The sequence below is a fragment of the Macaca thibetana genome, chromosome 14 (genome assembly GCF_024542745.1).
Source record: "Macaca thibetana thibetana isolate TM-01 chromosome 14, ASM2454274v1, whole genome shotgun sequence".
Taxonomy (NCBI): domain Eukaryota; kingdom Metazoa; phylum Chordata; class Mammalia; order Primates; family Cercopithecidae; genus Macaca; species Macaca thibetana.
This window is the reverse complement of record NC_065591.1, coordinates 71,821,348-71,835,551: the sequence shown is the minus strand read 5'-3', so window position 1 is coordinate 71,835,551 and position 14,204 is coordinate 71,821,348. Positions and strand designations below refer to the sequence as shown.

Here is a 14,204-nt window from a genome sequence, read left to right as displayed (position 1 = left end):
TTAGTGATGCTCTCTGTATTTCCTGAATTTGAATGTTGGCCTGTTTTACTAGGTTGGGGATGTTCTTCTGGATAATATCCTGAAGTGTGTTTTCCAACTTGATTTCATTCTCCCTGTCACTTTCAGGTACTCCAATCAATCATAGGTCCAGTCTTTTCACATAGTCCCATATTTCTTGGAGGCTTTGTTCATTCCTTTTCATTATTTTTTCTCTAATCTTGTCTGCATGCCTTATTTCAGCAAGGTGGTCTTCAGACTCTGATAGCCTTACCTCTGCTTGATCAATGTGGCTATTGATATTTGTGTATGCTGCATGAAGTCTTTCAGCTCCATCAGATAATTTATGTTCCTCTCTAAATTGGTCATTCTAGTTAGCAGTTCCTCTAACATTTTATCCAGACTCTTAGCTTCTTTGCATTGGGTTAGAACATGCTCCTTTAGCTGAGAGGAGTTTGTTATTACCCACCTTCTGAAGCATACTTCTGTCAATTTATCCCTCTCATTCTCCGTCCAGGTTTGTGCCTTTGTTGGAGAGGTGTTGCTATCATTTGGAGAAGAAGAGGCATTCTGGCTTTTGGAATTTTCAGTCTTTTTTGTGCTGGTTTTTGCTCATCTTTTTGGATTTATCTACTTTTGATCTTTGAGGCTAATGACCTTTGGATTGGGTTTTTGTTGGTGCGGTGGGGTGCCTTTTTGTTGTTGTTGTTGTTGCTTTCTGTTTGTTAGTTTTTCCTCTGATCGTCAGTCCCTCTTCTGATGGTCTGTTACAGTTTGCTGGAGATTCACTCCAGACCCTGTTTGCCTGGGTATCACCAGTGGAGGCTGCAGAATAGCAAAGATTGCTGCTGTTCCTTCCTCTGGAAGCTTTGTCCCAGAGGGTCACTGGCCTGATGGCAACCAGAGCTCTCCTCTATGAGGTGTCTGTCAACCCCTGTTGGGAGGTCTTTCCCAGTCAGGAGGCATGGGGGTCAGAGACCCACTTAAGGAGGCAGTCTGTCCCTTAGCAGAGCTGGTGTGGTGTGCTGGGAGAATCCCCCTTGTCAGGATCAGCCACTCTCTTCAGAGCCAGCGGCCACGAAAGATTAAGTCTGCTGAAGCTGGGACCCCAGCTGCCCCTCCCCTGAACCAGGTGCTCTGTCCCAGGGAGATGTGAGTTTTGTCTGTAAGTCCCTGACTGGAGCTGCTGGATTTCCTGCAGAGATACTCTGCCCAGTGGAGGAATCTAAAGAAGAAATCTAGCCACAGCTGCTTTGCTGCACTGCAAAGTCCAAACCTCCCAGTCTCCTTAGCACTGTCAGGGGAAAACTGCCTACTAAAGCCACAGTAATGGCAGTCACCCCACCCCCTTCCAAGCTCAATCATCCCAGATTGACTCCAGACTGCTGTGCTGGCAGTGAGAATTTCAAGCCAATAGTTCTTGGCTTGTTGGGCTCCATGGGAGTGGTACCTGCTGAGTGAGACTGCTTGGCTCTCTGGTTTCAGCCCCCTTTCCAGGGGAGTGAATGGTTCTCCTATCTCATTGGAGTTCCAGGCACTGCTAGAGTATGAAAACAAACAAACAAACAAACAAACCCTGCAGCTCAGTGCCTGCCCAAACAGTTGCCCAGTTTTTTGCTTGAAACCCAGGGTCCTGGGCCCATAGGTGCTTTATTATAGCTAAAGATCTTTTCTGAGGTTTAACCAAAGTTTCTTTCTTATATACTATGTTCATTCTGCCCTCTGGAACAGCACAGAATAAATGGACTTTCTCTTCCCCTGCCTTTAGCTCTTGGAGGGCATTAGTCATAGTCAGGATAATGTAGCAGCTGCCAAACTCTCATAAAGAAGAAGTGGACCTGTGGAGACAGCACAGCATGTGGCTGTGGACACACATTTTCGCATAAGATAAAGCTGGGTTTAAATCCCATGTCTTGTACTCTTGGTAATCATGGTCAGGTCCTATCAGTTTCTCATCTTTTTTCCCCCCTTGGGTGTAAAATGAACAACATAAATTAAAAATGTGAATGGAGGCTCTCCCTCCTAGTGGCATTTGCTATGAGGATAAACAGATGATGCTGATGAGAACTCAACATGCTTGAGAGCTCAGCCTTTTAGAGAATAATTGCTATGTAACTATACCTGTCCTGTCACTCCTGAGTATTTTCTTCTCCAGGGTACAAGATGTATATAGGGACCCCTTCAATAGCATGGCAAGTCTTCCTCTTTTCTGCTCACCCTACTCTGATCAGGCCTAAGTTTGTCTGTGTTCTACAAGGTGATGCTTATTATTTAACATGTAACTTTTTTATTTGAGTGCATCGAATAATAACAACTCACAGTTTTAAGTCTTCTAAGTGCTAAGGACAGTTTAAACTCATCACATATATTATCTTTTCTCATCCTCATAATATTTCTATGAGATGAATGCTATCATTATCATCTCTGTTTTACAGATGAGGAAACTGAGTCTCAGAAGGGTTTTGTAATGTATTCAAGGTCACATAGGTAGGTAAGATTAGAGCTGGGATTTGTACCCAGGCAGGATGGCTCCAGCAGTGATACTTTTAACCCACAGGTTGCAAAGCCTTACAGAGTAACCTAGGGCTATGAGAGCAGAAGACTCACCTTGGACTCTCATTCTAAATGTGGCTCATCATTATTTCCTATTATATTTTTTATCTTCCCCAAATCTCCATTACTCTGTGTTTTTCATGATTTGACCTATCTTGCTCAAGAATACTAAATCAGGCCAGGCTGTGATGGTTCACACCTGTAATCCCAGCACTTTGAGAGGCTGAGGCAGGTGGATCACCTAAACTCAGGAGTTGGAGACCACCCTGGGCAACATGGCAAAACCCCGTTTCTACTAAAATACAAAAAATTAGCTGGGCGTGGTGGCTTGGGCCTGTAGTCCCAGCTACTCAGGAGGCTGAGGAGCGAGAATCACTTGAGCCCAGGAAATGGGGTTTGCAGTGAGTTGAGATAGCACCACTGCACTCCAGCTTGGGCTACAGAGTGCCACTCCCTCTCAAAACAAACAAACAAACAAACACAGCATACTTAATCAGTTCCCACTAACATGAGCAAATTGCCTTTTTTGAGCCTGTTTTCCCATCTGTAGAATGGAGATAAAAGTGTATATGCAACACGGCTGTTATGAAAACTTAGCGTGATTCAATCAAAGTGTCTAAATCAGTATTTACATATTTGAATAATTACATATTTCTGTTCCCTTCCCTCACTGCATTAAGAGAGAATTAGCAGCATAATTAGATTGTACTATGACATTTTATAAACTGTACAAAGGAAATGGATGTGTTGTGGTGGAAGTCTGGGAGGCCAGGTAGGGCTTCCAAGACTGAGAGGAATTTTATCTGGGTGTTGAAGAATGAATAGGAGTTATTCACACAGCAGGGGGTGGAAGAAGACCTAGACATAGTCACCTGGGAATAGTAATAGAAAAAGTGAAGAATACAGATATTGGCTTGTTTATCCATCTTGTTCGTCTGTTTCTCTTAGAAAAATTAAACTGAGAGGTGACAACGTGCTAGCAGTCTTCGCTTACTCTCAGCGCCTCCTCGGCCTCGGTGTCCACTCTGGCCGTGCTTGAGGAGCCCTTCAGCCTGCCGCTGCACTGTGGGAGCCCCTCTCTGGGCTGGCTGAGGCAGGAGCCAGCCCCCTCTGCTTGCCAGGAGGTGTGGAGGGAGAGGCCTGGACGGCAACTGGGGCTGTGTGCCGCGCTGGCGGGCCAGCGTGAGTTCCCAGTGGGTGCGGGCTCCACGTGGACCCTGCACTGGGAGCAGCCGGCGGGCACCCCTGCCCTGGGCAGCAATGGGCTTAGCACCCGGGCCAGCAGCTGCAGAGGGTACGCCAGGTCCCCCAGCATTGCCGACCCGCCTGCGCCATGCTGGAATTCTCACTGGGCCTCAGCCGCCTCCACGCAGGGTAGGGTTCGGGACCTGTAGCCTGCCATGCCCCGACGTCCCCCGCCATGCCCGAGGTCCCCCGCCATGCCCGAGGTCCCCTGCCCCTCAGTGGGCTCCCCTGCAGTCCGAGCCTTGGTCGGAGCCTCCCTGCCGGGCGCTACCCTCTGCTCAGCAGCGCCCGGTCCCATGGACCGCCCAAGAGCTGAGGAGGGGAGAGGTGTGGCTGGGGACTGGTGGGCAGCTCTGCTGGTAGCCTCACCAAGGGATCCACTAGGCAAAGCCAGCTGGACTCCTGAGTTGGGTAGGGACTTGGAGAACTTTTATGTCTAGCTAAAGGTTTGTAAATGCACCAATCAGCGCTCTGTGTCTAGCTAATCTAGTGGAGACTTGCAGAACTTTCTGTCTAGCTAAAGGATTGTAAATGCACCATTCAGTACCCTGTCAAAACAGACCAATCAGCTCTCTGTAAAATGGACCAGTCAGCTCTCTGTAAAATGGACCAATCAGCAGGATGTCAGATAAGGGAATAAAAGCAGGCCGCAGGAGCTGCAGAGGCAAACTGCTCCTGTCCTCTTCTGTTTTGTAGAAGCTTTGTATTTTTGCTCTTGGCAATAAATCTTGCTGCTCTTCACCCTTTGGGTCTGTGTTGCCTTTATGAGCTGTAACACTCACTGTGAAGGTCTGCAGCTTCACTGATCAAGCCAGGGAGACTGGGAACCCACCAGAAGGAAAAAAGTCTGGACACATCTGAACGTCTGAAGGAACAAACTCTGGACGCCATCTTTAAGAAGTGTAACACTCACTGCAAGGGTCCGCAGCTTCCTTCTTGAAGTCAGCGAGACCAAGAACCCACCAATTCCGGACACAAAAGCTCCCATCACTTCTTTTTTTCTACTAATTTTTGTTTCATATACCAGCAACGTGATGAAAACAAAACAATTGAAACAAATACCTCTGCAAAACACCATCCTAATGCATTGAGTGCTTTCCTTTTTCTTTTTTAATCATTATTAAAATTCCATCAAACTTTATCTTTCTGTTACCCAGTTACTGTTGTTAAAAATTTAATTTTTCTTTTTTAATGCTTACTGCTACTCATTTCACTTCAGTAACTATTATTTTTACATATTGTGTTTCCATTTTTTAAATTAAAAAATTCAAGGATAAGCTATCTTGAGAGATAATTTAAAGTTGCAAACTTGTTACATATATGAACTTTGAATAAAATGCCTAGATTTGAATTGCAGCACTGTAAGTATTATCTTTGTCTCCCTATGTAGTTTATTTTAACTCTGTCTCAATTTTGTTTTTTGGGGTTTTTCCTGCTAAATGGAGATTAGCAGTAACTGCTTCATGTTTATTGTCATGAAAATTAAATGAAATCCATATAAAGCAGGGAGCCTAGTGCCACGCTACTAATGTTGGTTATCACTATTAATGTATAATACCTATCAACTTTTACATAAATGTAAATATATGTGTATAATTTATTCTTAGCCAGGATTTTTTTTCTCATCCGGGAACAAAAATACTAGTTTCATTTTTTACTCTAGCCTTTTTATGTTTATCTTTCAATAAGTGTCTTATAGAATCACAGTGTTCTATAAGTGTTAATGTTTCCATTAATTTGTCTAATTTGCTGAATGCCCACTTTGTCTTGAACACTATCCTAGGCACGTAGGAAGCTTATGGTCTGGAGAGAGAAACACAGCTAAGCATAGGATGACAATGCAATGTTATAATGACTACCAACAAGGGCTACACGAGGCTCTGTAGGACTCAGAACCCAAATGTCTCACTGTGGTCCACTAGATCATGAATATTCTTGCCCCAGACCATTTCTCCAACTGCTTTCACTGAGCCCCACCCCAACTTCACCTCCTCTTTCTTATTCTTCCCCAGCTATACAAGCTTTCTTCTGGTCCCCTTTCTTCTGGTTCCCATGCTCCTGTTGTGTTTCCAGCTCTGGGCACATGCTCCTGTTGCTGCCGGGAACCCCTCCCTCATTCTCACGTATTGCCATCTTCTCATCCTTCATCTTATCTTGAATGCCATTTCCTCAGAGAGCACCTATACCATCCACTGGTCTGTTGCCCTCAATTTTCGCCACCCTGTCACCCTCATTTTTTTCTTCTCAAGGTCCTTCAAGTGTGTACTTGTATATTACCATCTTTAAGCTGTAAGCTTCATGAAAGCAGATTTCATGTCTTGTGTTCATCACTGTTCATACAACACCTCAAGTATCTGGAAGATAGGGCTCCATAAAATACGTGTGCAATAGATAAACATCAAGGAATGTCACAGATGTCTGGGTTAATCTGAACAGATGAGGAAGAGTTCACCAGGGAGACAAGGAGAAATTAATGGTTTAAGTGTCACAATTTGAATGCAAGCACACACATTTGAAACACAGTCCTATTTGGGTTCAAATCTAAGCCTTGCTATTTACCAGCTATATGTACTTGGGAAGATCATCTTGATTTTATGGTCCACATCATCTTTCTTTGTGAAATGGAGGCAATAGCACCTAATTGTGGGGCTGTTGCGAGGAGTAGACCTAAGATTTCAAGGTATGCAGAATACAAAATAAATAATATCATTATGTGTTTATTCAGACGTAATCAGGAGAATCAGAAATTGAGTGCATTGGAAATATTTCAGCACAGTTGCTCCTCACGTCTCAGTCTGAGAGTGACAGTGGTCTGACCTGAAACACTGAGCTGCTGTGAGGAAAATTGAATTGTTGCAAAGTCTTTGGAAGTACAAAGTGCCTACAGCAAGTTTTGAAGGTCAAAATTTACAGTTTGTCTTTCACAGTATCCAGAGGATGTAAAAATAATGGTTACTCCTTATTTCAGGCACTAGCCTACATGCTATACATATAGTAGCTCATTTAATCCTAACAACTCCACGAAGTGTTATTTTCTTGATTCTACAGATGAGGACACTGAGACACGGAGATGTTAAGAAAATTGTTCAACATCACAGAGCTAGTAAATGACAGAGCTGACTGTTCAAGGCAAGCAGTATATCAATGGCAGTACTTGAAATGCACTCTGTGCTGCCTGTGTGTGTCAGAAAGCCCTGTGGAATGGGAATATGACATACATAGGTTCATATCCTTCTTCCACTGCTTACTAGTTCTGTGGCCTTGGACAAAGTTTTTAATCTTTCTGAGCCTCTGCTTCCTCATTAGAAAGATGGAAAATAACGACATCTACTTTGAAGGGGGTTGTGACATTTAAATGAGCCAGCATATGTAAGGTGCCAAGCTTGTAGCTACTGTTCAGTAGAAGGGGGCTAATGTGACTACTAACAGCAGTACTAAAATCCACTCGTTGGTCTTGACATGGTTGAGATTTTACAAGCCTTGATGGCTTTTAATTGAGAAATATGCATCCGTGACAGGTAATCAATACGCTCATTTGGCAGCCAGGTTCCAGCTGAAATAAAGCTAAACGATGATGCAATTAGAATATACAAACAAATCCCCTGCAGAAGCCAAATAGACTTGACTGCCTTCTCCATCCCAATCATGTTACCGTGTTTGGAATGCATCTGGAAGTCATTTTTCTCAGTGAATCTAGACCCAACTAAATAAACAGAGCTGCTTTTCTTCATTTGCTGTTTGCTTTACCTGCTTTCTCCCTGGAGCTCAGGTTCCCTCTGCCCAAAATGGGACAGCACATCAGCCAGACTCCCTAATGTGTGAAGAACGTTGCAAACCTCACTGACAAACACTGTCCCTTGAAATTCATTTTGTCATTTCTTTTCTCATTGTCAGACTGAATGACAAAAGCTGGCAATTTTAATGGGGAAACAGATCAGGAGGCAGGTTCTCAACAATCCCTGAACAATCTTTTAAAAAATATCCTTCTCCTTCTTCTTTATTGGAGTCTGTGAATTATTAAGTGACAAGGCTGTCTTGCGGTTCACGCTCACATACACTAACCTTCTCCGACTTTTTCTTCCAGTACTCACAACTGTAGCTTATTAACTGTAAATCACATCATGACTGCCATATGCCAGTGAAGATAATAAACCATGAACTTTGCTAAATTTTGGTTGTTCCTAGTTCAACTCCTAGAACTTTTACTTATTAGTTCTATGACTTGGGCAAGTAATATTAGTCCTAGTGCCTCAGTTTCTTCATGTATCAAAAGAGGGTGATTATAGTACCTGACATTTGATTTGGTAGGAGGACTAAATGAGATATATGTAAGGCTCTGATATTGACTGGCACGTAATGAGCTTATAACACATGATAGTTACTATTATCACCCTAAATTTTGAGTCAGATTTCAGAAACAAGAGTAATTCTGGTCAGCTAACTTTCTGTAGAGTACTTTCTGGTAGGCTTCAGATACCGTGAATAATATGGACTTCGAAGATACAGAAACTTGTATGATATGAATTTTGGCTCTGCCACTTCTGAGTGACCTTGGGTGAATTACTCAATGTCTTTGAACTTCAGTTTCCCCATTAGTAAGCTCTTTAAAGAACGTATGTAAATATAAATGTCTCCTCACAGAAATTTGAAATTTTAGACTTAGCTAAAGCAAGCAAAATTGCTGTTAGAATCCATAACTCTCACACATCCATAAAGATCTCAATACCAGCATGATCTAAAACTGCTTCCAAAGTAGCCAGTCATAGGACCAATAAACTGGGAAGGGCCTTTGAACATCATCTTGTCTAATGCATTCATTTTACAGAGAGAGAAAAAAACAAGGTTCAAAGGAATTCAGTGAGTCATCTAAGACAACACAGCTAGAAAAAATCTTCACTCAAAAGAAGAACCCAGTTATACTGAAATGACCAATAGTCTAGCAAAGCAAAACAAAAAGAAAATAAGTAAAATAGTGAATTCAAATTTAAAATAAAGGTTGAAGAAAAGGAAGGGGGAAAAAAGGAAGGAGGGAAGGAAGGAAAAGAGAAAAAAGGGAAGGAAAATCTAATGGAGTGTGTGGCATCATCTGGAGCCCATGCTGGTCCCGTGGCTTGGAGTATGGTGAGGCCAGCAGGATGGGTGCTAAAGAGAACAGGACAGGAGGTGAGGCTGCAGAGACACAAATCCCAGCTCCACCTCCCAGGAGCTGTGTGATCTGAACAAAGGAACCTAACTTCTCCACCTTCAGTTTTCTAATATCACCTTCTCTGTATGGTGGTTGTGAGGACTAAAGAAATGACTGGTGGCCAGGCGCGGTGGCTCACTCCTATAATCCCAGCATTTTGGGAGGCTGAGGTGGGTGGATCACTTGAGGTCTGGAGTTCGAGACCAGCCTGGCCAACATGGAGAAACCCCGTCTCTACAAAGATACAAAAAAATTAGCCGGGTGTGGTGGCGCACGCCTATAATCCCAGCTACTCAGGAGGCTGAGACAGGAGAATCCCTTGAACCCAGGAGGCAGAGGTTGCAATGAGCCAAGATCATGCAATTGTACTCCAGCCTGGGTAACAGATCGAGACTTCATCTCAAAAAAAAAAAAAAAAAAAAGGAAGAAAAGAAATGACTGGTATAAAATTATTAGTACGTAGGCAAGTATTAGTACTTGGTGTAGCACATAGGAAATATTCAATAAATTTAGGTGGTGTTCTTATTAAATGTGAATATGGTTATCATTTCTTTTTTCCATTTTTAAAATAGTTGTTTTGAAGTCATTGTGATATTTTATGTTTTCCGAAACACCATGGTGCTAACACTGTGATAGGTATTGGAAGTAATAACGAAAGAAGGAAAGGGCTTGTGGGAGTGGGTTCTGGAAAGGAACCAACACTGAAATGTACGTAGTGCCTACTATGTGTGGGACATTCTGTGGGAAGCTTTGTATATCTTCTACTTAATTCTTGTCAAAGGGCTATGGAGTATTAGTGGTCTCATTTTACTACTAAGGAAAATTAAACTCTGAGCAACTAAATAATTTAGCCAAGGCATTTTTGACCCAAGAGCCTCTTTTCTGTTTCTTCCATGATACAGCCCCTGACCAGGAGGAGTGCTTTGGATATAAGTCTAATTCTGAAAGCACCAGTCTATATTCTTAGAAATCTTTAAAACAAAGATCAGAAAAAAATGTCTATTACTGGTTTTCTTGGTTTTCAGGTAAACTATTGTGAAGAGCCCTCATTCATTTTTCGATACCCTTCTTCCCTTCTGTAGACTGTGAATCACCAGATTTAAAAGCAGGCAATCTTGGAATTTATATATTTTTCTGTGTTTTCTTATTTTCAGGATAAACAGTATTGCTGCTCCCAAGACAGCTTGAGTAACATTGTTCTTGGACATTGATGGGCATGTCTAATTAAGGTAAAAAGAAAAAATATATATGTGTATATATATGTATATATGCATGCATGCACACATGCACACACACAATACAATTTTCTTATACTTTTTTTCTATGCTCAAGTGTTGTGGTTTGCAGAAACATGTCTATGTGTAAAGTGGGAGTGGAAGAGCAATGACTGAGAAATTAGTGTCCTTTTGTCTTTTGTCTTGAGAAAAATCCTGTTTGAAGGGTTTGAAAGCAGCATTCTCAACAGATCTCTGACAGTAGGCTTTGTCAAAGTTGGTAGAGATGACCAGCATTAAGCACACTGATTGCTTTGGTTTAAGTGGATTGGTTTTATTCTTTGTGAGGGACTTCCTTAATCTAAGGCTATTTCTCCACTTTTTCTGAAACATTCCTTTGTAAAAAATCAAATAATATAAAAATGCTTCTTTGACAGAAAAAGTAAGTTAATGGATAAAATTTTCTCATTTTACAACTTTCTTTCTCCAGTTTTCTCTTGAGCCTTTGAGACTGGCTGTTATTTGGCCTCCCACGTGCACCTGCCAATGACCAAATTAATAAAAAGATAGCAAATGATGTTATTGGAAAGACTCAGAAATAACTGGTCATGCTTAGGTCATGATATATATATATTTAAATAGATTTGAGTACTTTGGTTTTCGGTTGCATTCGTATGCAGCAATCTAGTCATATTTTCTGTTCATAAAAATTATAACTAGTTCAGAGATTGGGATTAACTGTGTCGTTTTTAGTGGAACTTTGCAATGATCATGGTGTTCTAAGGAGCATGGTGTTCTATGATTTCCAGGTGTTCTGCCACCTGGATGACGTGCAGAACCACATTTAAGGGTCGTCATAATTTCCATTTGTGATTCCAACATGTGGATAAAGTATTTATTATTGTTGATTGTATTTCTTAGAAGCTCTTTATTAAGGGTTCTTACATGTAAGAAGGCACATTGCCCAAGTTTACCAGATGGAGAGTTGAGGCTTGCAACATGATAACCTATAGATAATTCAAGCCTAATTAGGCACATGGTAAACTCAAGTCATTATAAGCTTGATGAATTTTCCAGAATGCTCCAGAAGTCTCTTTCCGTTCTGGGGAAACTGTCGTCAGTAAAAGGGCAAATGGATGACCTGGTCCTCCTCTTATAAAACCAGGAGGCTAAAACTACTTCATGACCACTTGACTAGGTCTAGAAAAGAGACTGAAAATTTTATATATATACATGGAGAGAGAGAGAGCAATTATTGTATGCTTTAGGAATAAGATAAGCTAAGGCAGAGAGCCTCAGAACTGATCTTTCAAATCAGAAGAGCCAGTTATGGAAGGAGGGATTCAATATGTGGATCATAGTGAGAAGCCTCCAAGGTAAGGTAATGGACTTAGGTAAGAGTTTTCCATCACAGAGATCTGGGTGGTAAAATACACATCTGAATTCAGGGATCCAGTTTGCCTAGAAGGAAAAGGCAGAAATCAGGTTTTAAGAGGCTAGAGAGAGAGAAATTTCATCAGGTAACCAAATCATGGAGCTCCAAGCCAAAGTCCTTGAGAGTGGTCCAGGTATCAAGCAACATAGAAGCCAAATATAAATTCTATTAAAGAAAGACCTTCAGTTTCCATTTTGGTCCTATATATGTGGTCAGTGTTGTCATAAAGGTTTAAATTTATAGCAATGGGACAGAGGGCTCTAGGAAGTTAGTGCTTACGAATTTCAGCTAATGATGTGTTGCAAATGTGGAACGTAGAGTTTTGAGCGAGTGAGGTTGCTCTTCGTAGAACCCTTCCTTTTTTAAATTTTCTACCCCTGAAATAGCTGTTGGTTGTGGTTCTGTAAATCAGTCCTAGCTGACACACTTACAGGTAGCTTCTGCACAGTTCAGACAGGAACTGAGCTGCATCTCTTCCCGATCAACAAAATTAGGGAATTCTTCTACTACAAGCTGAGGCCAGCCCTGGGCCCCAATGCCAACAAACACAAGCCAGGATTCAGTCATCTCTCAGCTGGCGCCAGGTGTCCCCAACCTTCAGTTGCATTTCTTGGCCTTATCTGTGCACAGCATTGACTGAGGTGAACCTTCCTCACCCTGAGAAAACAGGGGGCCTTACAGAACTTTCTTTCTGACCCTGCTCCCAAGAGACCTTCAAGCTCCTGAAATGCTGCATTTAAAGTTTTGCAACTCTTGCCCTCTAAGAAAAGGCTTTTGGTTTTGCAACCTGCAAGCAAAACTCTAAAATAAGACTATGGAAATAAAGCCAATTTACCACTCTCTTCCCCACTAAGCACCACTTTTGTAAGTAAGGAATAAAATAGCCCTTTCCCCCCATCTCCCACACCAGCTCTTCCTCCCCTCCTCCTGGCCCCTGCAGCTCTCTAGCAGGCAATCCCTTTACCGCAGAATTGTCAGGAAAGCACTGGCTGACAGGTCATGTTATTGCTTCTGATCCCATTGGTCACATTGTGTAACATCTTAACTCCTAACCTAGTTCGATAGATGCAGCTTGACAGGGCATAGCAGGGGTGTGGTCTAGCTTGCCTGGAGCTGGGTTTAAGACTCCTCTGCTGAGGACCTGCACAGCATTCAAAGCATTTTAGGGCATATTTCTTGATCAAAATATGTGTAAGGGCAGCAGACTGTCCCTACCTATCGGGTTAGTTTCCAGGAAATGTCTGTGGCCATTCTTGTCTTCTTATTTAATGAAGGTTAAAGATCTTAAGAAATATCTTAAGAAAAAAAGCATAAATGATATAAAGTAAGTTTTAAGTCCTTAGAGGACTGAGGTTGCAGTGACCATCAGAAAGCATTTTCAAAGCATTTTCATATTCAATAAAAGTGGTATAACAAATCGAGAGAATGCCAATGACATCGTATACATCTCCAGTTTAAAATAAGAGGATTGAACAAGTCAGTTCCAGTTAACATCCCTTGCCCAGGAGAAACTTTCAGCTTGTATATTTGTTTTACTTTGTTGTAACAAGAGTATGCTAAGAGAAATGGAATTTCCTTCCACAGTATTGTGCTATGGGTTCTATGCTAGGTTCTGCAGACAGAAAAATAAAAGAGATATGGTTGGTTCCTGACCCCAAAGAGTTCACAGCCTGGATGAGAAAAGACAATGTACACAATGGTAACCCAGAGCAGAAGGCAGGTTGGAGAGAAAGGAGCTTGGAGTCAGGAGACCAGCAGATTGCTTCTGCACATTCCAAATGAGAGGACGAGGAGGGAGCAGGACACTCAACAAGGACAGTGGTGACCGAAACACAGAGAAAGGGACAGAGAGAGGACATATCTGAGTTAGGAACACAGGGAAAGTATAGGTAAGGGGACAGCCAAGAATCTCAAAGAAATCAAGGCTCTAAGAAAATAGCTTGAATCTTCCAAATTAAAATGATTGCATTTCTCCCTGTGCTAGAGCAATTACAATTTTCAGGGAGTTTGAGTCCCTAGTAATTCGTGTTAGCACCTTTCAGACCATTTGTGATGATCAATTGCCTGGATGCATTAAGAAACAAGCTACTGATGAAATTGATATTTTTAAATATTGTTTTATTTCTTTTCTTTTCCTTTTTGTCCCAAAGTGCCTTGGAAGTTAGAAGGGAAGTGTGAGTCATATGCTGCCTAGCTGGGAAGGCTGGAGGTAGTGATGCTGTTACCAGATGATAGGAAATCAGGTTATAAGCCCTATTTGTTTTCCAGTGTCTCCATGATGTGACATTAGGAGGTGATGGCTGCAGTTACTGGAGACATTTGTTCCAATGATGTTCATAAATATACTTTGTTAGGCAGTTATGTCGAATTGACCTCCCTTCTCTTCCCCTCTCTGAGAGCAGGCTGCCTTTCAGCTGTTTGATTTCTCTCCCTGAGATAGGACTGTGCTGACAGAGAATCTGGAACTCAGGTGTGAGACAGGAATGTGAAATCTAATTGCAGTATGTGCACAGGAGGAAAAGGCAAGCTGGAAGGTGAAGAAGGACACTGGGAGAACCCTAACTGTATATGGGAA

At 42.0% G+C, this 14,204-nt stretch overlaps 1 protein-coding gene across 1 annotated transcript in view; it reads left to right on the top strand.

Annotated features, from left to right (window-relative positions):
• Nucleotides 1-14,204, top strand: part of TENM4 (teneurin transmembrane protein 4) — a 3,098,737-nt gene that overhangs the window by 1,616,615 nt on the left and 1,467,918 nt on the right. The window contains exon 5 of the mRNA XM_050757454.1: nt 10,135-10,209. The gene's annotated coding sequence lies outside the window, so the exon portion shown is untranslated. The remainder of the gene's footprint in view (nt 1-10,134; nt 10,210-14,204) is intronic.